Raw genomic sequence first — 25081 nt, 5'->3', positions numbered from 1 at the left:
AGAGACTTGCCGGTAACGATATTGAACTAGGTATGGAGATACCGATGATCGAATCTTGGGCAAGTAACATACCGATGACAAAGGGAATAACGTATGTTGTCATAACAGTTTGACTGATAAAGATCTTCGTAGAATATGTGGGAGCCAATATGAGCATCTAGGTTCTGCTATTGGTTATTGACCGGAGAGGTGTCTCACTCATGTCTACATAGTTCTCGGACCCATAGGGTCCGCACGCTTAACGTTTGATGATGATTTTGTATTATATGAGTTATGTGATTTGGTGAGCAAATGTTGTCCGGAGTCCCGGATGAGATCACGGACATGACAAGGAGTCTCTAAATGGTCGAGAGGTAAAGATTCATATATTGGACGATGATACTCGGACATCGGAAGTGTTCCGGGGGTACCGGGTGCATATTGGGTCACCGGAAGAGGTTCCGGGCATCCCCCCGACAACTACATGGGCCTTAATGGGCCAAGAGGAGGACAGACCAGCCCTAAGGGGCTGGTGTGCCCCACCCATATGGGCTGGCCAAATTGGAGTAGAAAAGGGGAAGGAGGAAAGGAAAAAGGGAATAGGATTCCCCCTTCACCCTCTTTCCTTCCTACTCTGAATAGGAATAGGAAAGGGGGGAGGCCAAATTGGGAGGACCCCAAGTAGGATTCCTCCTACTTGGGGCGCCCCCTTGGCTACCTCTCCTCCCCTAACCTATATATATGAAGGGGGGCACCACTGAACACACACCAACAATTGTTAGTCATGTGTGGTGCCCCCCTCCGCCTCCGGTCATATTCACGTAGTGCTTAGGCAAAGCCCTGCGTGGGTCACTTCACCATCACTGTCACCACGCCTTCGTGCTAACGGAACTCTCCCTCGACACTTTGCTGGATCAAGAGTTCGAGGGACGTCATCTAGCTGAACATGTGCAGAACTCGGAGGTGCCGTACGTCCGGTGCTTGATCGGTCAAAATGATAAGTTTGACTACATCGACTGCGTTGTCAAACGCTTCCGCTTTCGGTCTATGAGAGTACGTAGACACACTCTCCCCCTATCGTTGCTATGCATCTTCTAGATAGATCTTGCGTGAGCGTAGGATTTTTTTTTGAAATTGCATGTTACGTTTCCCAACAGTGGTATCAGAGCCAGGTCTATGCGTAGATGATATGCACGAGTAGAACACAAAGAGTTGTGGGCGGTGATCGTCATACTGCTTACCACCAATGTCTTATTTTGATTCAGCGATATTGTTGGATCAAGCGGCTCGAACCAACCTTACATGACCACGTTCATGAGACCGGTTCCACTGACAGACATGCAACTAGTTTTGCATAAAGGTGGCTCGCGGGTGTCTATTTCTCCAACTTAAATTGAATCGGATTTGATTGCGGCCGGTCCTTGTTGAAGGTTAAAACAGCAAACTTGATAAATCACCATTGTGGTTTTGATGCGTAGGTAAGAACGGTTCTTACTAGAAGCTGGTAGCAGCCATGTAAAACTTGCAACAACAAAGTAAAGGACGTCTAACTTGTTTTTGCAGGTCATGTTGTGATGTGATATGGTCAAGACATGATGTGATATACATTATTATATGAGATGATCATGTTTTGTAAAAGTTATCGGCAACTGGCAGGAGCCTTATGGTTGTCGCTTTATTGTATGAAATGCAAATGCCATGTAATTGCTTTACTTTATCACTATGCGTTAGCGATAGTTGTAGAAGCAATAGTTGGCAAGACGACCACGACGCCATGATGGCGATCAAGGTCTCAAGCTAGTGACGATGGAGATCATGACGGTGCTTTGGAGATGAAGATCAAAGGCACAAGATGATGATGGCCATATCATGTCACATATTTTGATTGCATGTGATGTTTATCTTTTATGCATCTTATTTTGTTTAGTACGGCGGTAGCATTATAAGATGATCCCTCACTAAAATTTCAAGGTATAAGTGTTCTCCCTAAGTATGCACCATTGCGATAGTTCATCGTGCCAAGACACCACGTGATGATCGGGTGTGATAAGCTCTACGTTCACATACAACGGGTGCAAGACAGTTTTGCACATGCGGAATACTCAGGTTAAACTTGACGAGCCTAGCATCTACAGACATGGCCTCGGAACACTGGAGACCGAAAGGTCAAACGTGAATCATGTAGTAGATATGATAAACATAGAGATGTTCACCATTGAAAACTACTTCATCTCACGTGATGATCGGACATGGTTTAGTTGATATGGATCACGTGATCATTTAGATGACTCGAGGGATGTCTATCTAAGTGGGAGTTCTTAAGTAATATGATTAATTGAACTTAATTTACCATGAACTTAGTCCTGACAGTATTTGCATATCTATGTTGTAGATCAATAGCTCGCGTATAGCTCCCCTATTTTATTTTTGATATGTTCCTAGAGAAAACTAAGTTGAAAGATGATAGTAGCAATGATGTGGACTAGGTCCGTGATATGAGGATTATCCTCATTGCTGCACAGAAGAATTATTTCCTTTGATACAGATACCACAAGTACTCTTGTGGTTCCTCCATTACTGCCAAGTAAAATATTTTCTAGGCGAGAGGTTGGCTATGGAAAAACGATGCAGAAGTATGTGATTCCGGCTCTACGTCAAAGGAGGGTGTCACATTCAACAAATCAAAGAGGTATCTTAGGCTCCCTGCCTTGCTCACGTACTATCCAAGGCATGCAAAAGCCAGTATTCAGGGATCCAAGTATCACCAGGATTGTAATTGAAGAGATGCCAGCTAATTTAATCCCTTCGGATGAAGTGGATCCTTGCTTTAGAACCCCAAGCAACTACTACAAGTTTAGCCAGAAAAGCAAGCTTACGTGAAGGTCTCCTAGTTTTATTATGGTGTATTTTTTTATCCTGTTGAGTGTTTTCTTGTATTTTTATTGAGTCCCGTCCGTGTCATGATGTGAGTCGGGCTTAGCCCAAGTTTCTTGCGTGCATCTATGAATAAAGGTCATATGGCCATGTAAAAAGGAGGTTTTTTTAGTTTTGAAGGAAATACTCAGAAAACACAACTGATGGATGCGCCACATCTATGCTCTTGCGTCCCTCATTAGGGTTTGATATTGCACCGTGTTTCGGCGGCATTGATCGTCAAGACACAGGCTCCGTTTTGGTTCTAGCAATTCTGCAAGGGTCAATCCACTCTGCATTCTTTTTCATTCTAGTTCTACTAGTTCATGGTCTCCGTCTGTCTAATTACTCAGTCGTCGTCGTCGCCGCTAATCGCCATTAGCTTAATCCCTCCATCTATCCTAGTACTACTACACCACGTCTGTACTTCTGATTCATCCACTATATTTAATCTAGCTACTACATACGCCTGCAAGCATACCCTATCATCTGTTGTTTTACGTTCTTTGCTACCAACCCCATTGCTACCTGTCTATGCATGCGGTGAAAGATCAAGCCACCCAAAAAATCATCTCAACGCTACTTGAGGCATATCAGCTGGTATCAGAGCAAGGTTGTTCACGACACTGTGTGGGAGATGACTAGATTATCATGGAAGCTAAGCTATGGATTTCAACTCGAGGAGGAAGGTCGATGGGATGGCCTTTTCCATACCCGTGTTGTGGTACAAGAGAGATCGTGCGCCATGACAATTGATCACATGAGTTTGACCAATGTTGCAAGCATCGAGATGGTGGAGAAGCTGAATCTTCCAATGACACCATGACCACAACCATACTTGTTTCGTTGGGGTCATGAAGAGCTTACTGTCACGCAACAAACCAAGGTATTGTTTCTGTTGGAGAATTATTTTTGCGAGGTTTTGTGTGATGTGATTCTGACACCGATGATTTCATGTCACCTGTTATTGGGCGAGCCATGGTACAAAGAGCATGATGTTGCATATGACTGCAAAAGACATAGATATACCATCAAGAAGGGTCAGAAGTACAGCCTTGTGCCACTGGGTGAGGAGCGTTTTATTTCTTGGAGGCAAGAACATCTTAAGAAGATAAAAGAGCAGAAAGAAGCAAAGAAAAAGGAGGTCAAACCTACTGAATTTTTAGCCTAAAAAATCGTTATAGATGCAATTATTCAAGAGGAGGACTCAAAACCGAGGATGTTTTTGTTGCAAGGACGAGAGGATGATACAACCGTATCTAATGTGCAGAACAAGGAGGTCCAAACATTGGGTACTGTTCCGGCTACATGTGCAGCCGATGTGTATAGCTTGATGCATGTTCAAGAAGAGAATAGAAAAGTTGAGTATAACCACATCATGTGTGTACGTTCCATAGCTTGCATGGATAAATGGTAGGAGGATCAAGCTGAAGGAAATATGCCCTAGAGGCAATAATAAAGTTATTATTTATTTCCTTATATCATGATAAATGTTTATTATTCATGCTAGAATTGTATTAACCGGAAACATAATACATGTGTGAATACATAGACAAACATAGTGTCACTAGTATGCCTCTACTTAACTAGCTCGTTGATCGAAGATGGTTAAGTTTCCTAGCCATAGACATGAGTTGTCATTTGATTAACAGGATCACAACATTAGGAGAATTATGTGATTGACTTGACCCATTTCGTTAGCTTAGCACTTGATCGTTTAGTTTGTTGCTATTGCTTTCTTCATGACCTATACATGTTCCTATGACTATGAGATTATGCAACTCCCGTTTACTGGAGGAACACTTTGTGTGCTACCAAATGTCACAACGTAACTGGGTGATTATAAAGGTGCTCTACATGTGGCTCTGAAGGTACTTGTTGGGTTGGCGTATTTCGAGATTAGGATTTGTCACTCCGATTGTTGGAGAGGTATCTCTGGGCCCTCTCGGTAATGCACATCACATAAGCCTTGCAAGCATTGCAACTAATAAGTTAGCTACGGGATGATGTATTACAGAACGAGTAAAGAGACTTGCCGGTAACGAGATTGAACTAGGTATTGAGATACCGACGATCAAATCTCGGGCAAGTAACATACCGATGACAAAGGGAACAACGTATGTTGTTATGCGGTCTGACCGATAAAAGATCTTCGTAGAATATGTAGGAGCCAATATGAGCATCGAGGTTCCTCTATTGGTTATTGAGCAGAGATGTGTCTCGGTCATGTCTACATTATTCTCGAACCCGTAGGGTCCGCACGCTTGACATTATGATGACAGTTTCATTATGAGTGTATATATTTTGATGTACCAAAGGTTGTTCGGAGTCCCAGATATGATCACGGACATGGCGAGGAGTCTCGAAATGGTCGAGACATAAAGATCGATATATTGGACGGCTATATTCGGACCCCGGAAGTGTTTCGGGTGATTTCGGAGAAAACCGGAGTGGCGGAAGGGTTACCGGAACCCCCCGGGGAAGTATTGGGCACAGGAGGTGGGGCGCCCCCTCCCATGGGGAGTCCGAATTGGACTAGGGGAGGGGGCGCGGCCCCTCTTTCCCTCTCCCTCTCCCTCTCTTTCCTTCCCCCTTCTCTCTTCCTATTTGGACTAGGAAAGGGGAGTCCTACTCCTACTATGAGGAGGACTCCCCCCTCCTTGGCATGCCCCAAGGGCCGGCCGGCCTCTCCCCCTTGCTCCTTTATATACAAGGGCAGGGGGCACCTCTAGACACACAAGTTGATCTTCGTGATCATTCTCTTAGCCGTGTGCGGTGCCCCCCTCCACCATAATCCTTGATAATATTGTAGTGGTGCTTAGGCGAAGCCCTACGACGGTAGAACATCAAGATCGTCACCACGCCATCATGCTGACGGAACTCTTCCCCGACACTTTGCTGGATCGGAGTCCGGGGATCGTCATCGAGCTGAACGTGTGCTAGAACTCGGAGGTGCCGTAGTTTCGGTGCTTGATCAGTCGGGCCGTGAAGACGTACGACTACATCAACCGCGTTGTGCTAACGCTTCCGCTTCCGGTCTACGAGGGTACGTAGACAACACTCTCCCCTCTCGTTGCTATGCATCACCATGATCTTGCGTGTGCGTAGGAATTTTTTTGAAATTACTACATTCTCCAACAGTGGCATCTGAGCCTAGGTTTTATACGTTGATGTTATGCACGAGTAGAACACAAGTGAGTTGTGGGTGATATAAGTCATACTGCTTACCAGCATGTCATACTTTGGTTCGGCGGTATTGTTGGATGAAGCGGCCCAGACCGGCATTACGCGTACGCTTACGCGAGACTGGTTCTACCGACGTGCTTTGCACACAGGTGGCTGGTGGGTGTCAGTTTCTCCAACTTTAGTTGAACCGAGTGTGGCTACGCCCGGTTCTTGCGAAGGTTAAAATAGCACCAACTTGACAAACTATCGTTGTGGTTTTTTGATGCATAGGTAAGAACGGTTCTTGCTAAAGCCCGTAGCAGCCATGTAAAACTTGCAACAACAAAGTAGAGGACGTCTAACTTCTTTTTGCAGGGCATGTTGTGATGTGATATGGTCAAGACATGATGCTAAATTTTATTGTATGAGATGATCATTTTTTGTAACCGAGTTATCGGCAACTCGCAGGAGCCATATGGTTGTCGCTTTATTGTATGCAATGCAATTGCGCTGTAATGCTTTACTCTATCACTAAGTGGTAGCGATAGTCGTGGAAGCATAAGTTTTGGCGAGACGACAACGATGCTACGATGGTGATCAAGGTGTTGCGCCGGTGACGATGGTGATCATGACGGTGCTTCGAAGATGGAGATCACAAGCACAAGATGATGATGGCCATATCATATCACTTATATTGATTGCATGTGATGTTTATCTTTTATGCATCTTATCTTGCTTTGATTGACGGTAGCATTGTAACATGATACCTCACTAAATTATCAAAGTATAAGTGTTCTCCCTGAGTATGCACCGTTGCAAAAGTTCTTCGTGCTGAGACACCACGTGATGATCGGGTGTGATAGGCTCTATGTTCAAATACAACGGGTGCAAAACAGTTGCACATGCGGAATACTCAGGTTTAACTTGACGAGCCTAGCATATAACAGATATGGCCTCGGAACACGGAGACCGAAAGGTCGAGCGTGAATCATATAGTAGATATGATCAACATATTGATGTTCACCATTGATACTACTCCATCTCACGTGATGATCGGACATGGTTTAGTTGATTTGGATCACGTGATCACTTAGAGGATTAGAGGGATATCTTTCTAAGTGGGAATTCTTAAGTAATATGATTAATTGAACTTAAATTTGTCATGAACTTAGTACCTGATATTATCTTGCTTGTCTATGTTCGATTGTAGATAGATGGCTCGTGCTGTTGTTCCGGTGAATTTTAATGCGTTCCTTGAGAAAGCAAAGTTGAAAGATGATGGTAGCAATTACACGGACTGGGTCCGTAACTTGAGGATTATCCTCATTGCTGCAGAGAAGAATTACGTCCTGGAAGCACCGCTAAGTGCCAAGCCTCCTGCAGGAGCAACACCAGATGTTATGAACGTCTGGCAGAGCAAAGCTGATGACTACTCGATAGTTCAGTGTGCCATGCTTTACGGCTTAGAACCGGGTCTTCGACGACGTTTTGAACATCATGGAGCATATGAGATGTTCCAGGAGTTGAAGTTAATATTTCAAGCAAATGCCCGGATTGAGAGATATGAAGTCTCCAATAAGTTCTATAGCTGCAAGATGGAGGAGAATAGTTCTGTCAGTGAACATATACTCAAAATGTCTGGGTATCATAATCACTTTGACTCAACTGGGGGTTAATCTTCCTGTTGATAGTGTCATTGACAGAGTTCTTCAATCACTGCCACCAAGCTACAAAAGCTTCATGATGAACTATAATATGCAAGGGATGAATAAGACTATTCCTGAGCTCTTCGCAATGCTAAAAGCCGCGGAGGTAGAAATCAAGAAGGAGCATCAAGTGTTGATGGTCAATAAGACCACCAGTTTCAAGAAAAAGGGCAAAGGGAAGAAGAAAGGGAACTTCAAGAAGAACAACAAACAAGTTGCTGCTCAGGAGAAGAAACCCAAGTCTGGACCTAAGCCTGAAACTGAGTGCTTCTACTGCAAGCAGACTGGTCACTGGAAGCGGAACTGCCCCAAGTATTTGACGGATAAGAAGGATGGCAAAGTGAACAAAGGTATATGTGATATACATGTTATTGATGTGTACCTTACTAATGCTCGCAGTAGCACCTGGGTATTTGATACTAGTTCTGTTGCTAACATTTGCAACTCGAAACAGGGGCTACGGATCAAGCGAAGATTGGCTAAGGACGAGGTGACGATGCGCGTGGGAAATGGTTCCAAAGTCGATGTGATCGCGGTCGGCATGCTACCTCTACATCTACCTTCGGGATTAGTATTAGACCTAAATAATTGTTATTTGGTGCCAGCATTGAACATGAACATTATATCTGGATCTTGTTTGATGCGAGACGGTTATTCATTTAAATCAGAGAATAATGGTTGTTCTATTTATATGAGTAATATCTTTTATGGTCATGCACCCTTGAAGAGTGGTCTATTTTTGATGAATCTCGATAGTAGTGATACACATATTCATAATGTTGAAATCAAAAGATGCAGAGTTGATAATGATAGTGCAACTTATTTGTGGCACTGCCGTTTAGGTCATATCGGTGTAAAGCGCATGAAGAAACTCCATACTAATGGACTTTTGGAACCACTTGATTATGAATCACTTGGTACTTGCGAACCGTGCCTCATGGGTAAGATGACTAAAACGCTGTTCTCCGGTAATACGGAGAGAGCAACAGATTTGTTGGAAATCATACATACAAATGTATGTGGTCCAATGAATGTTGAGGCTCGTGGCGGATATCGTTATTTTCTCACCTCCACACATGATTTAAGCAGATATGGGTATATCTACTTAATGAAACATAAGTCTGAAACATTTGAAAAGTTTAAAGAAATTCAGAGTGAAGTTGAAAATCATCGTAATAAGAAAATAAAGTTTCTACGATCTGATCGTGGAGGAGAATATTTGAGTTACGAGTTTGGTCTACATTTGAAACAATGCGGAATAGTTTCGCAACTCATGCCACCCGGAACACCATAGCGTAATGGTGTGTCCGAACGTCGTAATCGTACTTTATTAGATATGGTGCGATCTATGGTGTCTCTTACTGATTTACTGTTATCGTTTTGGGGTTATGCTTTAGAGACGGCTGCATTCACGTTAAATAGGACACCATCGAAATCCGTTGAGACGACGCCTTATGAACTGTGGTTTGGCAAGAAACTAAAGTTGTCGTTTCTAAAAGTTTGGGGCTGCGATGCTTATGTGAAAAAGCTTCAACCTGATAAGCTCGAACCCAAATCAGAGAAATGTGTCTTCATAGGATACCCAAAGGAGACTGTTGGGTACACCTTCTATCACAGATCCGAAGGCAAGACTTTTGTTGCTAAATTCAGAGTTTTTCTAGAGAGGGAGTTTCTCTCGAAAGAAGTGAGTGGGAGAAAAGTAGAACTTGATGAGGTAAGTATACCTGCTCCCTTATTGGAAAGTAGTACATCACAGAAACCGGTTTCTGTGACACTTACACCAATTAGTGAGGAAGCTAATGATAATGATCATGAAACTTCAGATCAAGTAACTACCGAACCACGTAGATCAACCAGAGTAAGATCCGCACCAGAGTGGTACGGTAATCCTGTTCTGGAAGTCATGCTACTAGATCATGATGAACCTACGAACTATGAAGAAGCGAGGGTGAGCCCAGATTCCACAAAATGGCTAGAAGCCATGAAATCTGAGATGGGATCCATGTATGAGAACAAAGTGTGGACTTTGGTTGACTTGCCCGTTGATCGGCAAGTAATTGAGAATAAATGGATCTTTAAGAAGAAGACTGACGATGACGGTAATGTTATTGTCTATAAAGCTCAACTTGTTGCAAAAGGTTTTCGACAAGTTCAAGGGATTGACTACGATGAGACCTTCTCACCCATAGAGATGCTTAAGTCTGTCCGAATCATGTTAGCAATTGCCGCATTTTATGATTATGAAATTTGGCAAATGGATGTCAAAACTGCATTCCTGAATGGATTTCTAGAAGAAGAGTTGTATACGATGCAACCAGAAGGTTTTGTCGATCCAAAGGGAGCTAACGAAGTGTGCAAGCTCCAGCGATCCATTTATGGACTGGTGCAAGCCTCTCGGAGTTGGAATAAATGCTTTGATAGTGTGATCAAAGCATTTGGTTTTATATAGACTTTTGGAGAAGCCTGTATTTACAAGAAAGTGAGTGGGAGCTCTGTAGCATTTTTGATATTATATGTGGATGGCATATTATTGATTGGAAATAATATAGAATTTCTGGATAGCATAAAGGATACTTGAATAAGAGTTTTTCAATGAAAGACCTCGGTGAAGCTGCTTACATATTGGGCATTAAGATCTATAGAGATAGATCAAGACGCTTAATTGGACTTTCACAAAGCACATACCTTAACAAGGTTTTGAAGAAGTTCAAAATGGATCAAGCAAAGAAAGGGTTCTTGCCTGTGTTACAAGGTGTGAAGTTGAGTAAGACTCAATGTCCGACCACCGCAGGAGATAGAGAGAAAATGAAAGATGTTCACTATGCTTCAGCCATAGGCTCTATCATGGATGCAATGCTGTGTACCAAACCTGATGTGTGCCTTGCTATAAGTCTAGCAGGGAGGTACCAAAGTAATCCAGGAGTGGATCACTGGACAGCGGTCAAGAACATCTTGAAATACCTGAAAAGGACTAAGGATATGTTTCTCGTATATGGAGGTGACAAAGAGCTCATCGTAAATGGTTACGTTGATGCAAGCTTTGACACTGATCCGGACGATTCCAAATCGCAAACCGGATACGTATTTTTACTAAACGGAGGAGCTGTCAGTTGGTGCAGTTCAAAACAAAGCGTCGTGGCGGGATCTACATGTGAAGCAGAGTACATAGCTACTTCGGAAGCAGCACATGAAGGAGTCTGGATGAAGGAGTTCATATCCGATCTAGGTGTCATACCTAGTGCATCGGGTCCAATGAAAATCTTTTGTGACAATACTGGTGCAATTGCCTTGGCAAAGGAATCCAGATTTCACAAGAGAACCAAACACATCAAGAAACGCTTCAATTCCATTCAGGATTTAGTCCAAGTGGGAGACATAGAAATTTGCAAGATACATACGGATCTCAATGTTGCAGACCCGCTGACTAAGCCTCTTCCATGAGCAAAACATGATCAGCACCAAGGCTCCATGGGTGTTAGAATCATTACTGTGTAATCTAGATTATTGACTCTAGTGCAAGTGGGAGACTGAAGGAAATATGCCCTAGAGGCAATAATAAAGTTATTATTTATTTCCTTATATCATGATAAATGTTTATTATTCATGCTAGAATTGTATTAACCGGAACCATAATACATGTGTGAATACATAGACAAACATAGTGTCACTAGTATGCCTCTACTTGACTAGCTCGTTGATCGAAGATGGTTAAGTTTCCTAGCCATAGACATGAGTTGTCATTTGATTAACGGGATCACATCATTAGGAGAATGATGTGATTGACTTGACCCATTTCATTAGCTTAGCACTTGATCGTTTAGTTTGTTGCTATTGCTTTCTTCATGACTTATACATATTCCTATGACTATGAGATTATGCAACTCTCGTTTACCGGAGGAACACTTTGTGTGCTACCAAACGTCACAACGTAACGGGGTGATTATAAAGGTGCTCTATAGGTGGCTCCGAAAGTACTTGTTGGGTTGGAGTATTTCGAGATTAGGATTTGTCACTCCGATTGTCGGAGAGGTATCTCTGGGCCCTCTTGGTAGTGCACATCACATAAGCCTTGCAAGCATTGCAACTAATAAGTTAGTTGCGGGATGATGTATTACGGAATGAGTAAACAGACTTGCCGGTAACGAGATTGAACTAGGTATTGAGATATCGATGATCAAATCTCAGGCAAGTAACATACCGATGACAAAGGGAACAACATATGTTGTTATGCGGTCTGACCGATAAAAGATCTTCGTAGAATATGTAGGAGCCAATATGAGCATCCAGGTTCCGCTATTGTTTATTGACCGGAGACGTGTCTCGGTCATGTCTACATTATTCTCGAACCCGTAGGGTCCGCACGCTTAGCGTTACGATGAAAGTTTCATTATGAGTTTATATATTTTGATGTACCGAAGGTTGTTCGGAGTCCCGGATATGATCACGGACATGACGAGGAGTCTCGAAATGGTCGAGACATAAAGATCGATATATTGGACAGCTATATTCGGACACCGGAAGTGTTTCGGGTGATTTCGGATAAAACCGGAGTGCCGGAAGGGTTACCGGAACCCCCCAGGGAAGTATTGGGCCTTAGTGGGCCTGAGGGGACAGAGAGGGCAGCAGCCCAGGAGGTGGCGTGCCCCCTCCCATGGGGAGTCCGAATTGGACTAGGGGAGGGGGGCGCGGCCCCTCTTTCCCTCTCCCTCTCCCTCTCTTTCCTCCCCCCTTCTCTCTTCCTAGTTGGACTAGGAAAGGGGAGTCCTACTCCTACTAGGAGGAGGACTCCCCCCTCCTTGGCGCGCCCCAAGGGCCGGCCGGCCTCTCCCCCTTGCTCCTTTATATACAGGGGCAGGGGGCACCTCTAGACACACAAGTTGATCTTCGTGATCATTCTCTTAGCCGTGTGTGGTGCCCCCTTCCACCATAATCCTCGATAATATTGTAGCGGTGCTTAGGCGAAGCCCTGCGATGGTAGAACATCAAGATCGTCACCACACCGTCGTGCTGACGGAACTCTTCCCCGACACTTTGCTGGATCGGAGTCCGGGGATCATCATCGAGCTGAACGTGTGCTAGAACTCGGAGGTGCCATAGTTTCGGTGCTTGATCGGTCGGGCCGTGAAGACGCATGACTACATCAACCGCGTTGTGCTAACGCTTCCGCTTCCGGTCTACGAAGGTACGTAGACAACACTCTCCCCTCTCGTTGCTATGCATCACCATGATCTTGCGTGTGCGTAGGAATTTTTTTAAATTACTACGTTCTCCAACACAAGCATATGAAGAGATTTACGTGGAGGGAAACTCTAAGCTGGCTAATAGCACGTACAATGATAATTACTGCTACTTTGCATGTTCACGTCCATCAGAACAGAAGCTTGCCAGAGAATTTAATCTGTTTATTAATTAATAATTGTCCCATACAATTAGGAGATCAGAAAGAAGTCCATGTATTTCGCTACTACTTTGGAAGGCTACGACCACCAGAGATACGCGAGATTGTAAGGAGGCGCCGACCGACGGACGTGTTGTGCTTGTGCGCTATAGGATGGGGTCCACCAAACCAGCAGCTTACGTATGGCAAAGAGCTGGAGCACCTTATTTTATATGTATCAAGTTTGAGTCGGTTTGCTAGTTTGAGGATAAAACAAAACTGCCGAGATGTAAAAGGCAAGTACTTTTATATTTTAGGAGAGTCCAGGATTTATTTGAAGCTAGAGATAAGGTTGTGTCTTACTAGGCAAGTCTATATGTGGGTTATAAATAATGAAGGTGCCGCCATGTAAAAATCAGGTTATATTTTGATAATAAACACGATGTGTTTTTAGAGTAGGCACCTGTATCGAGTTTTGGGGGAAGCTGTCTAAAAATCCCTAAGTTTTGGAGGAAGCTTTCGAAAACCTCTTTGTTGCGATTTCTGCGAGGAAATTGTTTTGCACGTGAGTACCGTTGTCGAGATTGGTTTTCTCGTGCTGGACCGTAAGGTTCAATCCCTCTATTTAACGTACATCGCGTGCACGGGCGAGAGGTTACTACTACTGAAGGAGGACTAGCGTGAAAGATCGGTCCGCAACAACCGATCGGATCTCACCATGAGGTTCGGTTCACATTATCCTTGATGCACCACTAGGTGACGAACCTATTGCAGGAGTAGATGCAGACGTTATGAATGTTTTGCAAGCTCGGTATGATGACTACTTGATAGTTTAGTGCACCATGCTTTACGGCTTAGAACGGGGACTTCAAAAATATTTTGAACTCTATGGAGCATATGAGATTCTCCAAGAACTGAAATTGGTATTTCAGACTCATGCCCGTGTCGAGAGGTATGAGACCTCTGACAAATACTTTGCCTACAAGATGGAGGAGAATAGCTCAGCTAGTGATATGTTCTCAGAATGTTTGGGTGCTACAATCGCTTGAATGAAGTGGGAGTTAATCTTCCAGATAAGATAGTGATTGACAGAGTTCTCTAGTCACTATCACCAAGTTACTAGAACTTCATGATGAACTATAATATGCAAGGGAAGACGAAAATGATTCCCAAGCTCTTCGCAATGCTCAAGGCTGCGGAGGTAGAAATCAAGAAGGAGCATCAAGTGTTGATGGTTAACAAGACTGCTAGTTTCAAGAAAAAGGGCAAAGGGAAGAAGGGGAACTTCAAGAAGAATAGCAAGCAAGTTGTTGCTCCCGTGAAGAAACCCAAAGCTAGACCTAAGCCTGAAACTGAGTGCTTCTACTGCAAAGGGAATGGTCACTAGAAGCGGAACTACCCCAAATACTTGGCGGATAAGAAGGATGGCAAAGTGAACAAAGGTATATTCGATATACATGTTATTGATGTGTACTTTACTAGTATTCATAGTAACCCCGGGGTATTTGATATTGGTTCAGTTGCTAAGATTAGTAACTCGAAACAGGAATTGCGAAATGAACAGAGACTAGTTAAGGGCGAGGTGACGATGTGTGTTGGAAGTGATTCCAAGGTTGATAAGATCACCATCGCACACTCCCTCTACCTTCGGGATTGGTGTTGGACCTAAAATAAATGTTATTTGGTGTTTGCGTTGAGCACGAATATGATTGGATCATGTTTGTTGCGATACGGTTATTCATTTAAGTTGGAAAATAATTGTTGTTCTGTTTACATGAATAAAACCTTCTATAGTCATACACTCAATATAAATGGTTTATTGAATCTCGATCGTAGTGATACACATATTCATAATATTGATACCAAAAGATGCAAAGTTGATAATGATAGTGCAACATATTTGTGGCACTGCCATTTAGGTCATATTGGTGTAAAGCGCATGAAGAAACTCCATGCAGATGGACTTTTGGAATCACTTGATTATGAATCATTTGATGCTTGCGAACCATGCCTCATGGGTAAGATAACTAAGACACCGTTCTCCGGAACAACGGAGCGAGCCGCCGACTTATTGGAAATAATACATACCGATGTATGTGGTCCGATGAGTTTTGAGGCTCGCAGCGGGTATCGTTATTTTCTGACCTTCATGGATAATTTGAGAAGATATGGGTATATCTACTTGATTAAACACAAGTCTAAAACATTTGAAAAGTTCAAAGAATTTCAGAGTGAAGTGGAGAATCATCCACTACAAAAAAAAGACACATCCGTGACATTTTGGGCCGAACGAATTTTTTTTCTGTCATACATATGACACTTCTATGACGATAATTGTGACAAAACCTGGTATCATCATAGATGTGGTGGGCTCCTACTTCTATGACAAAAAATCATGACAGAAAATGGGCTTTTCGTCCTGGGCGGGCCAGAGACGCAGCTGCATGACATTCTTTGGGCCGTCCATGATGGAAAAAAGCATGGTAGAAGCGAGGGGAAGGAAAATTTCGGGGAGTTCCCAGTTACGGTGGGAGGTCGGGGGCCAAGCGATGCGCGTTTCTCTCATACACGTACGCGCGTGTGTGCGAGGCGTTGGATCTAACTGAACCCGAGCGAGGCATTGGGCTCTAACTAAACCCGAGCGATTGCACTGCAGGCTACGCGTTACTGAACCCGAGCGATCAATCGATGGCTGTTAACTAAACCCGATCGAGCGATTCCTTCGCTAATGCTGCTAACTGAAGCCGATCGATGCTGCCTCTGGATGAACAGTGAGTGTTGCGGGGGGGTTGGATGAACAATTCCCAGTGGGGGTGGATGAACAGGACCCCGTGGTGTTGCCTCTGGATGAACAGGACCCCGATCGATCGAGCCGGTTGGGGCTGGATGAACAGGACCCCGTGGAGGGCAGGATGAACAGTAGATGATGGAGGGCATGATGAATAGTAGCCCGTGGAGGGGTGGTTGAATAGGAGCCCGTGGAGAGGGTTGGTTGAACAGTAGCCGGTGGAGTAGCGCGCGGTGGAGGCTGGATGAACAGGAGCCCATGGATGAACAGTCGCAGGTGGAGGCTGGAGGAGGTCGATGGTGGATGAACAGTAGCTCGTGGAGGCTGGAGGGGGTCGATGGTGGAGATGAACAGTATCCTGTGGAGTCCCGTTTTGCGGTATGCCACACCCCTCCCGATGAACAGGACCCCCGTTTCGACCGTAGCGCTCCAACACAAGTCTGTTTCGTCCGTTTTGCGGTACGCCACACCCCTCCCGATCAACAGGACCCGCGTTTCGACCGTAGGAGGTCCGTTTCCTCCGTTTTGCGGTACGCCAGACCCCTCCCGATCAATAGGACCCCGCTCCGAACGTAGGAGGTCCATTTCCTCCGTTGTGCGGTACGCCAGGCCTCGTTTCCATCGCCTGTTCCGTCCAAGCCCTCCCGATGAACACGACCACGCATTCTGTTCCGACCCAGCCGATTGGCTCCCACGCGTTCCATTGCCTCCCCATGAACACTACGCATTCCGTTGCCTCCCCATGAACACGACGCATTCCGTTGCCTCCCCATGAACACGACGATGACGCTGTTTCTCCATTCCGACCCAGCCATGTCAACGAGCCCTCGTCGTACGTATGCGCGAGTAGGCATTCGAGAGCCCGCCCGTATGTACACATACATGGCCGTATTTTCTTTCTTGCACCCTGGCCGCCTCTACTATGACACGTGCGCGCCTCTACATCCACCAGTATATATGTGGGTACACGTTCACGACCAGAATGACAATGCTACGTACGCTTCGACCAGGTGAGTCCCCACTGTCAGGCACTTCCTTGCGTGCGAAGATGTAGCTGGTGGGTCCCAGCAGTCAGGGGGCGAAATACGGTGACCCGTCCGGTGGGTCCCCGCTGTCAGGTGGAGGAATAATTATTTTGCACGTAATAAGGAGGCACTTCCTTGCTGCGGCCGTGGACCCAACTGTCAGCCTCTCCACGTTTAGTCCACGTCCGATGGAAGCCGTTCCTTGACCACGTTGACCACTCCGCGCCGAGAGCACCAGGGCAGTGGACGACGGTGAGGCCTAGGAAGGGGACGACACGGAGCCGGGGAAGACACGACAGTGGATGCCCATGCGTAGAGGAGTACGAGGGCACTGGTTCGCTGCGGTGTGAGGCTGCCGTCGCCGTAGAGTAACAGGGGGTGTGGGTGAGTAGAGGGATGGCCTGGCCAGCGGTGGGAGTAGTAGGGTGCGGTGAGGCCTCCGCTGCATCACAGCCGGCCACGGGAGGCAGGAGCACGAGGCATGACCGGCGCTAGTTTGGGCGGCTGGAGCAAGAAGACCGGAGGCTGAAGAAGCACTCCGGCCATTGGATGGACATCGTACAGTCACTGGAGCTAGAATCGTGCATATTGACTAAGTTGACAAAGCCCTTCGTCCCCGTAAACTTAGTAGTCCCACAAGTCAGCCTGCCACTATACTGGGTCCCAGCTAATAGGGGGAGTATTCATTTTTTTTGCGTAATAAGGTGGCACTAACTTGCGTGCGAAGATATAGCTGGTGGGTCCGAGCTGTCAGCGGTGGTAATGTTTTTTTTCCGAAATGCAGAGGCCCTTTCGGTGGGTCCCTGATGTCAGGTGGAGGAATCGTTATTTTGTGTGTAATAAGGAGGCATTTCCTTGCGTGAGGCCGTGGACCCAGCTGTCGGCCTCTCCACGTACAGTCCACTTCAGATGCATCTCGGTCGTTGACCACGTTGACCAGGCCGCACCGAGAGCACCAGGGCGGTGGACGACGGTGAGGCCTAGGAAGGGAATGACACGGAGGCAGGGAAGACTCGGCAGTTGTTTCCCACGCGGAGGGGAGTATGACTGTACGAGGGTTTACTGGTTTGTCTGCCGTCGCCGGAGAATAACAACAGGTGTGGGTGAGTAGAGGGATGGCTAGGCCAGCGATGGGAGTACGGTGGGGCGGTGAGGCCTGCGCGGCAGCACAGCCGGCCGCGGGAAGGAGGGAGCAGGCAGTCCCGCCGGCGCTTGTTTGAGCGGCTGGAGCAGGAAGAGCAGAGATTGAAGAAGCACGACGGTCGTTGGATGGACATCCAACAGTCACTGCTTGTGCGTCAACCTTTTTTTAGGAAAGCCTTAAATCCGTGGAAAACAGCATACAACCCATGTGCCATTATGTCTAATAATTTTCAGCCCATTTGCTAATTCTTAAGGTTTTTTTGGAGCCCATATCCTTTTTGTTAGCATTACATCCCAAATTGTGGCCACGGTTAAAAAATTATACGAAATTTTGCATATTTCGGTGCGGTCCGAACTGTTTTTAATCCTGAAATTTTGACTCACATTCAAACTGATTTTAAAATTAATGTATATCAATATAAAATCCAACAAATTCTCCACGCATAAAAATTAATGTAGTTTAAAATCTTGAAATGAAAAAAAATATTTGAAACTAATTGCCGATTTGATGTGTTTTAAAAATGTACAGCCCATTCCTCATTACTGATGGGCCATTTTCTTGGCCAGCCGAATGAAAGCTCTCCTCGTCTTGAAAGATTTGTAGCCCAACAGGCCTGACAAAGCAACTTACTTGGCAAATCACAAAAAAACTATGTTGTGGCCGTGGACCCAGCTGTCAGCCTCTCCACGTACAATACTCTTCCGATGGAAGTCATTCCTTGACCACGTTGACCATGCCGCGCAGAGAGCACCATGGCAGTGGACGACGGCGAGGCCTAGGAAGGGGACGACATGGAGCCGGGGAAGACACAGCAGTGGAAGCCTGCGCGGAGAGGAGTACGAGGGTTCACTGGTTTGGCTACGGCGTGAGGCTGCCGTCTCCGCAAGGCCTGGCCAGAGGTGCGAATAGTAGGGGGCGGTGAGGCCTCTGCGGTAGCACAGCCGGCCACGGGACGCAGGAGCATGCGGCACGACCAGCGCTGCTTTGGGCGGCTGGAGCAAGAAGACCAGAGGTTGAAGAAACACTACGGCCGTTGGATGGACATCGTACGGTCACTGGAGCTAGAATCGTTCATATTGACTAAGTTGACAAAGCCCTCCATCCCCGTCAACTTTGTTGGCCCACAAGTCATCCTCCCACTATGGTGGGTCCCAGCTAGCAGGGGGGTATTCATTTTTTTGTGCGTAATAAGGAGGCACTTCCTTGCGTGCGAAGATATAGCTGGTGGGTCCGACATGTCAGTGGGGGAACATTTTTTCGCGAAATATAGAGGCCCTTCCGGTGGGTCCCAGCTGTCAGGTGGAGGAATCATTATTTTGCGCATACACTCCACGGCCGATGGATATCGTTCATTGACCAAGTTGACCAGGCCACGCCGAGAGCACCATGGCGGTGGACGACGGCGAGGCCTAGGAAGGGAACGACACGGAGCCGGGGAAGACTCGGCAATGGTTGCCCACGCGGTGGGGAGTACGAGGGTTTACTGGTCCGGCTGCCGTCGCTAGAAAAAATAACAGGAGGTGTGGGTGTGTAGAGGAATGGTCTGGCCAGTAATGAAGTAGGGTGGGGCGGTGCGGCCTGTGCGGCAGCACAGCCGGCCACGAGAGGCGGGAGCAGGTAGCCCCACCGGAGCTGGTTCGGGCAGCTAGAGCAAGAAGATCAGATATTGAAGAAGCTGCACGGCCGTTGGATCAACATCCAACGGTCACTGCTGCTAGAATCGTTTGTGGACTAAGTTGACAAAGCCAAAGTACACGTCAACCTAGTAGACCCACAAGTCAGCCTCCAAATCTGTCCCAAACAGCATACAGCCCGAAATTTCTAGCCAGATTCAAATTAATTTTAAATATAAATATACCTTAATTTAAATTCAATGAAATTTTACCCGCACAATAACAATGAAATTTAAAATATCAAAATCCGAAAGAAAATAGTATTTTGGAACTAATTGTCCGTTTGTTGTATTTTCTCATTTTACAACCCATTTCTTATTACTTATAGACCATTTTCTGGGCAAAATGCATCCCTCCTCGTCTTGAAAGATTTCCGGCCCAGGAGGGCGTAGAAAAGCAAGTAGGCCTACGTTGGTTATTCTGCAAAAAACAAAATAGCTAGCTAGCAATTTTCAGAACGGAAAAAAAACTGGGCTGGCCATGTGCTAAACATATGAAATAAAAGCCTGGGCTAGACGGGCCATGGGTCCCACACAACCCAGTTGATACCCTTCTCCGTCCCAAAAAAACAAAATTACTGCGCGCGCTGCTGGGTCCCTACTGTCATCCTCACCATGTACAGTCATCTCCTTATTCCTCTCGGTTGTTGACCATGTTGACAACACCAGAGGGCGGCGCCGCGGCGAGCGAACCAAGGAGGAGGACGATGGTGAGGCCTCGGACGGGAACGAACAGGAGCCGGGGCAGATCACAGCCAGCCGTGGGAGGCGGGAGCAGGTTGGAGCAGGCGATCCCGCCGGCGCTGGTTTGGCTTTGGCGGATCGAGGAAGAAGACACTGAAGAAATGCGACTGACATTGAATGTCAATCCAACGGTCAAGGTTGGCACAATCGTTTTGTTGACTAAGCGGACACCAAGTAGCATACTTTTTTATATATAGGAAGAAAACTGTGAGGAAAATGCGTTCGTCTGCCGTCCTCCTCACAAGGAACGTTCGCCACATAAGTGACTAGCACCCTTGGTTTTCAACCGAGAGGTCTTGGGTTCGAGTCCCAGGAACTCTCAATTTTGTCCTCCTTCCTTCCTCGCAAAAAAGGAAAGAAAATCAAAGACTTGGGAAGGCGTGCAAAACAAGCTAGTGTACCAGTAATGAGACGTTGCCGAGTTTTAGAAAAAAGAAAGACGTGCTCCTGTAGCTGGTTCTAATCCAAACCTAGACTATGACTATATATGGTGCTATGCTACTCTGCAAGTAATGAAACTGACATATCCAACATTCGCTTCTCCTCTTCTCTACTTACTCTGCCTAGCATCAGAAGCTCTGGCCGCAGCAACCATGTCCGCTGGCTGCTCGTCCACCTGCTCTTCAGCAGGCAACAACCAGATATGCGCCAAGTCGCAACCCGTACGATCGCCTGTGGTCTCATCACACCCTTGTCGGCACGCGCACCGTAGCCGATTGCTCATCGCAACCCGCTGTCATTGGTGTGGTGCCACTGCTGCAAATCACGCAGAGTCATCTGTCGCGTCTCAACCACAATCCGCAACCCTGGCCGAGTCTTCTACAAATGCCTGAATCATGGGGTAATAATATGTTTAAGTGTTGTTCTGCTGCTTTCAGTTGCTGGTTTTTTTAATAGTTTGGTTGATGATCTACCAATTTGATTCGTGCAGAAAAGGGAAGATTCGTGTGATTTGTATTTCTGGGAAGTTGCTGATGTGGGGGATTGCAACTACGTTGATTATTTGGTTAGCTGAGGAATCCCAATACCAGCAGGTTGGGGTGTTGGACAAGTAACTGAAGGAACGGCAGAAGAGGAAGATGCAGAGTAGAAGCTTAAAGATGCAGTTCAATAGCTGATCATGGCCAAGCAACAGCTGCTGAATGGCCTTGACAACAATGAGGAGATGAAAGAGCTTGTGAAGATAATGGGCAAAATCGATGTGCTCTGTAGGATGATTGTCTCTTTATTTGCAGTGTATGTAGCACTCGTGGTGTATTCAGTGGCTACGACATGAGCACTTTGCTGAAACTAGTAATGAATGAAACCTGTGTAGCAGGCTGGGCGTAGTGTTGTGAACATCCAATGATTTCTATTAACGGAAATCAGGGGGTATCCCCTTCTGCTCATATAAATAAATAAATAGCAGAGGCCATGTCGGGTCAGCTTTGTTCTCATTCGAAGACGTCGAGCAAATTGCAGTCCAACAGCAAACTATGTCATCAAATTCAAGTTTCACAGCCAAATATGAGTACAACTAAACAACAATGTCATCATGTTTTAGTTGTCATACAATCACCAAACACAAATCATCATACATAACAAGTGATGTTCGCGCAGCAAAATACTAAACAACATGTTCATCAGGTTTCAGTTGTCATAGCAAACACAATGTCACATAGTAGATAAAAACGTCTTCTGACAGGCAAATACGACAAAAGCAATGTAATCATCATCCGCAGCAGCAGCGTCAACATCTTCGCCATGTGTATCAGTTTGAATCGTAATTCCCCATGGAGTCATCTTCTTCTTCGTCCTCAACGTCCTCGAACATTGGCTTCTTCTTGATCAACTCTTGTATGTCCACAGAACGACAAGCAATCTTTTCACCGGCGTCATTGACATGATGGTTCTCAAAGATATTAGGAACATCCGTGTTATCTTGTACATCAGGAGCAGTGTAAGCATCATCTTGTTGTGCAACTTTATTAAACGAATTCCTCTGCTCAAACCTTTGCAATACTCTCCAGTCATCGCTACGTGCAAATGTGTCTTCCAAGAAAAATATCTGTGTTGCTTGATATGCCAAAATAAAAGGCTCGTTTGTCTGGTACGCCGCCTTGACATTGATGGATTTGAAATAATTATCAGCTCTGGGTTTTGCGATCCTGGAAAACAGGTTATACCAACGACAGCACAACAGAACCACACACCGATGATCCTCGAAACTGGAGATATACTGCAACTGAATAATGTCTGTTATGTTAGCATACATTTCAGTTGTCTCTTTGTCATACGTATCCGTGCTCATGATGGCACTGTTTTGTGTCTTCCTGCCTATGTCTCGTGCAAGGGTGTTGCAGCGCACATCTCCAACAATGCAAGATTCATAATATCTTACTCGAGTATCAGGACCCATTGCTAGTGAGTAAAGGGCATCATCAACTGCCTGCCCATCCTCCCGCATCTTCTTAACCTATGGTTAGAAAATGGACAAGGTGATCATCTTATGTACTCAATATATTAAAAAAACTGACAGTGCACATCAAAAGCTTACATGGTTCTTGAACCATTTCGCAAATCCTGCCATAACCAGTTTGTCATTGTTTCTTGGATTTTGCGGCAGTAACTCCTCTTTGTAGATGCTGCACAACATAGTGATTGCGTCAAACATCTAAATATATAAGAATGTGCTGCCAGTTTAGTAGATTACGATGTATAAGCTGCAGTATTGCACTTACTTGATATAAGGTAGTATCTCAGGACAGTTATTCAACACATACCAAACCATTTTGTCCAAATCTTTAGGTTTGTCCTCTTGTCGACTCTTCCCTGTAACTCGAATAGAATAATTGAAAACATTGAGCCCGTGATTGTCTTCACCCACCTCTTTGCTAAGCTGATCAGCTGTTTCAATGTATTTTGAGCAGAATGGCAATGCTTCTATAGCAATGTAGGCCTCTGCAATGGAACCCTCGGGTCTAGCTCTGTTCCTAACATAGCCCTTGAAAGTGCCTAGCCGCCTTTCAATAGGGTACATCCAGCCATACTGTACTGGACCTCTAAGTAGTGCCTCATCAGGCAGATGAACAGCCAAATGCACCATCACATCAAAGAAGGCTGGAGGATATATCTTCTCAAGGTCGCATAGGATAGTTGGTATCTTATCTCTAAGACGCTCCAAAGCATCTATCCTGATATTCCTACTGCAGAGTTCCCTGAAGAATTGTCCCAACTCTGCAACTGCTCTGTATAAGTCAGGGCGGCCCAATCCTCTAAGGATAAAAGGTAAAACCCTTTGAAGTAGGACGTGGCAGTCATGAGTTTTCAACCCTTGTACCTTGTTTCCATCTACACTGACTCTCCTTTCAGGGTTGGAAGCAAATCCATGTGGGAATCTCACACGTGATAGGACCTTGCAGAATTCTTTTCTTCTTACCTTGTCCAAGACGTACACAGTTGGTGCCATATCCCATGGTTTACCTTCATCTTGCACCTGCAAATCCTTTCTGATACCTAGGTGTGTCAAATCAATCCTAGATTTTAAGGTATCTTTCGTCTTGCCTTCAATATTAAGAAGTGTGCCGATAATGCTGTCACATATACTTTTCTCGATGTGCATCACATCAAGATTATGCCTTAGATCCAAATCTTTCCAATACTCCAAGTCCCACAAAGTGGACCTGCGGGTAAACAATAATCTCTCTTCTACCCTGCCACGCTTCCTTTTCTTGCTACCATTACCAGGATGGTTTTTGGTGTAATATGCCTGACCTTCTCTAATTCCACTTGCAACTCATCGGCGGTGAGCCTCTTTGGCGCATCACGGTTTTCATGCTTTGCAATGAACACATGTCTTCGGTATTTTCTAGGATGCGGCTTGTCCTTCGCAAGGAAACGATGGTGTCCAATGTAACAGATCTTGCTAAGTATTGTGTATGACAGCGGATTCCTGTCACAGCGAACACATGCATTGTATCCATGTGTCATTCGCCCTGACATAGTGCCCAAAGCCAGATAATCATGGATGCACCAAATTATAACAGCACACAAAAAGAAATCAGCTGGTGGGCTGCTATATAGGTCTCGAGTGAGAACACCCTTCCATAGCTGTTGAAGTTCCTCCACAAGAGGCTCCATGAACAAATCAAAATCCTTTCCAGGACTTTTTGGACCTGGGATGAGCAAGTCCATCATGTAGTTTGATTCTTTGGTGCAGACATTTGGAGGCATGTTGTAAGGGATAACAAGCACTGGCCACATGCTATATGTGGCGCTCTAGTGGCCAAATGGGTTAAATCCATCTGAAGCTAAGCCAAGTCTAATGTTTCTCGGGTCAGCAGCAAACTCTTTGTGTTTATCATTGAAGCTTTTCCACTCACTACCATGAGATGAATGGCTCATTACATTCTGATCTCTGTACTCCTGGTTCCTAGAATGCCATAGTACATCCTCTCTTGTTTTAGCATCATGAAACAACCTCTGCAATCTTGGTGTAATTGGAAAATGTCTCAAAACATTATGAGGAATCCTCTTCACAGCATCGCCATCTTTCCATCTTGATGATTTGCATTTCGGGCATTCACTTA

This window comes from Triticum dicoccoides, chromosome 5A, assembly GCF_002162155.2.
Source record: "Triticum dicoccoides isolate Atlit2015 ecotype Zavitan chromosome 5A, WEW_v2.0, whole genome shotgun sequence".
Lineage (NCBI taxonomy): Eukaryota > Viridiplantae > Streptophyta > Magnoliopsida > Poales > Poaceae > Triticum > Triticum dicoccoides.
Note: the sequence above shows the minus strand (reverse complement) of the source record.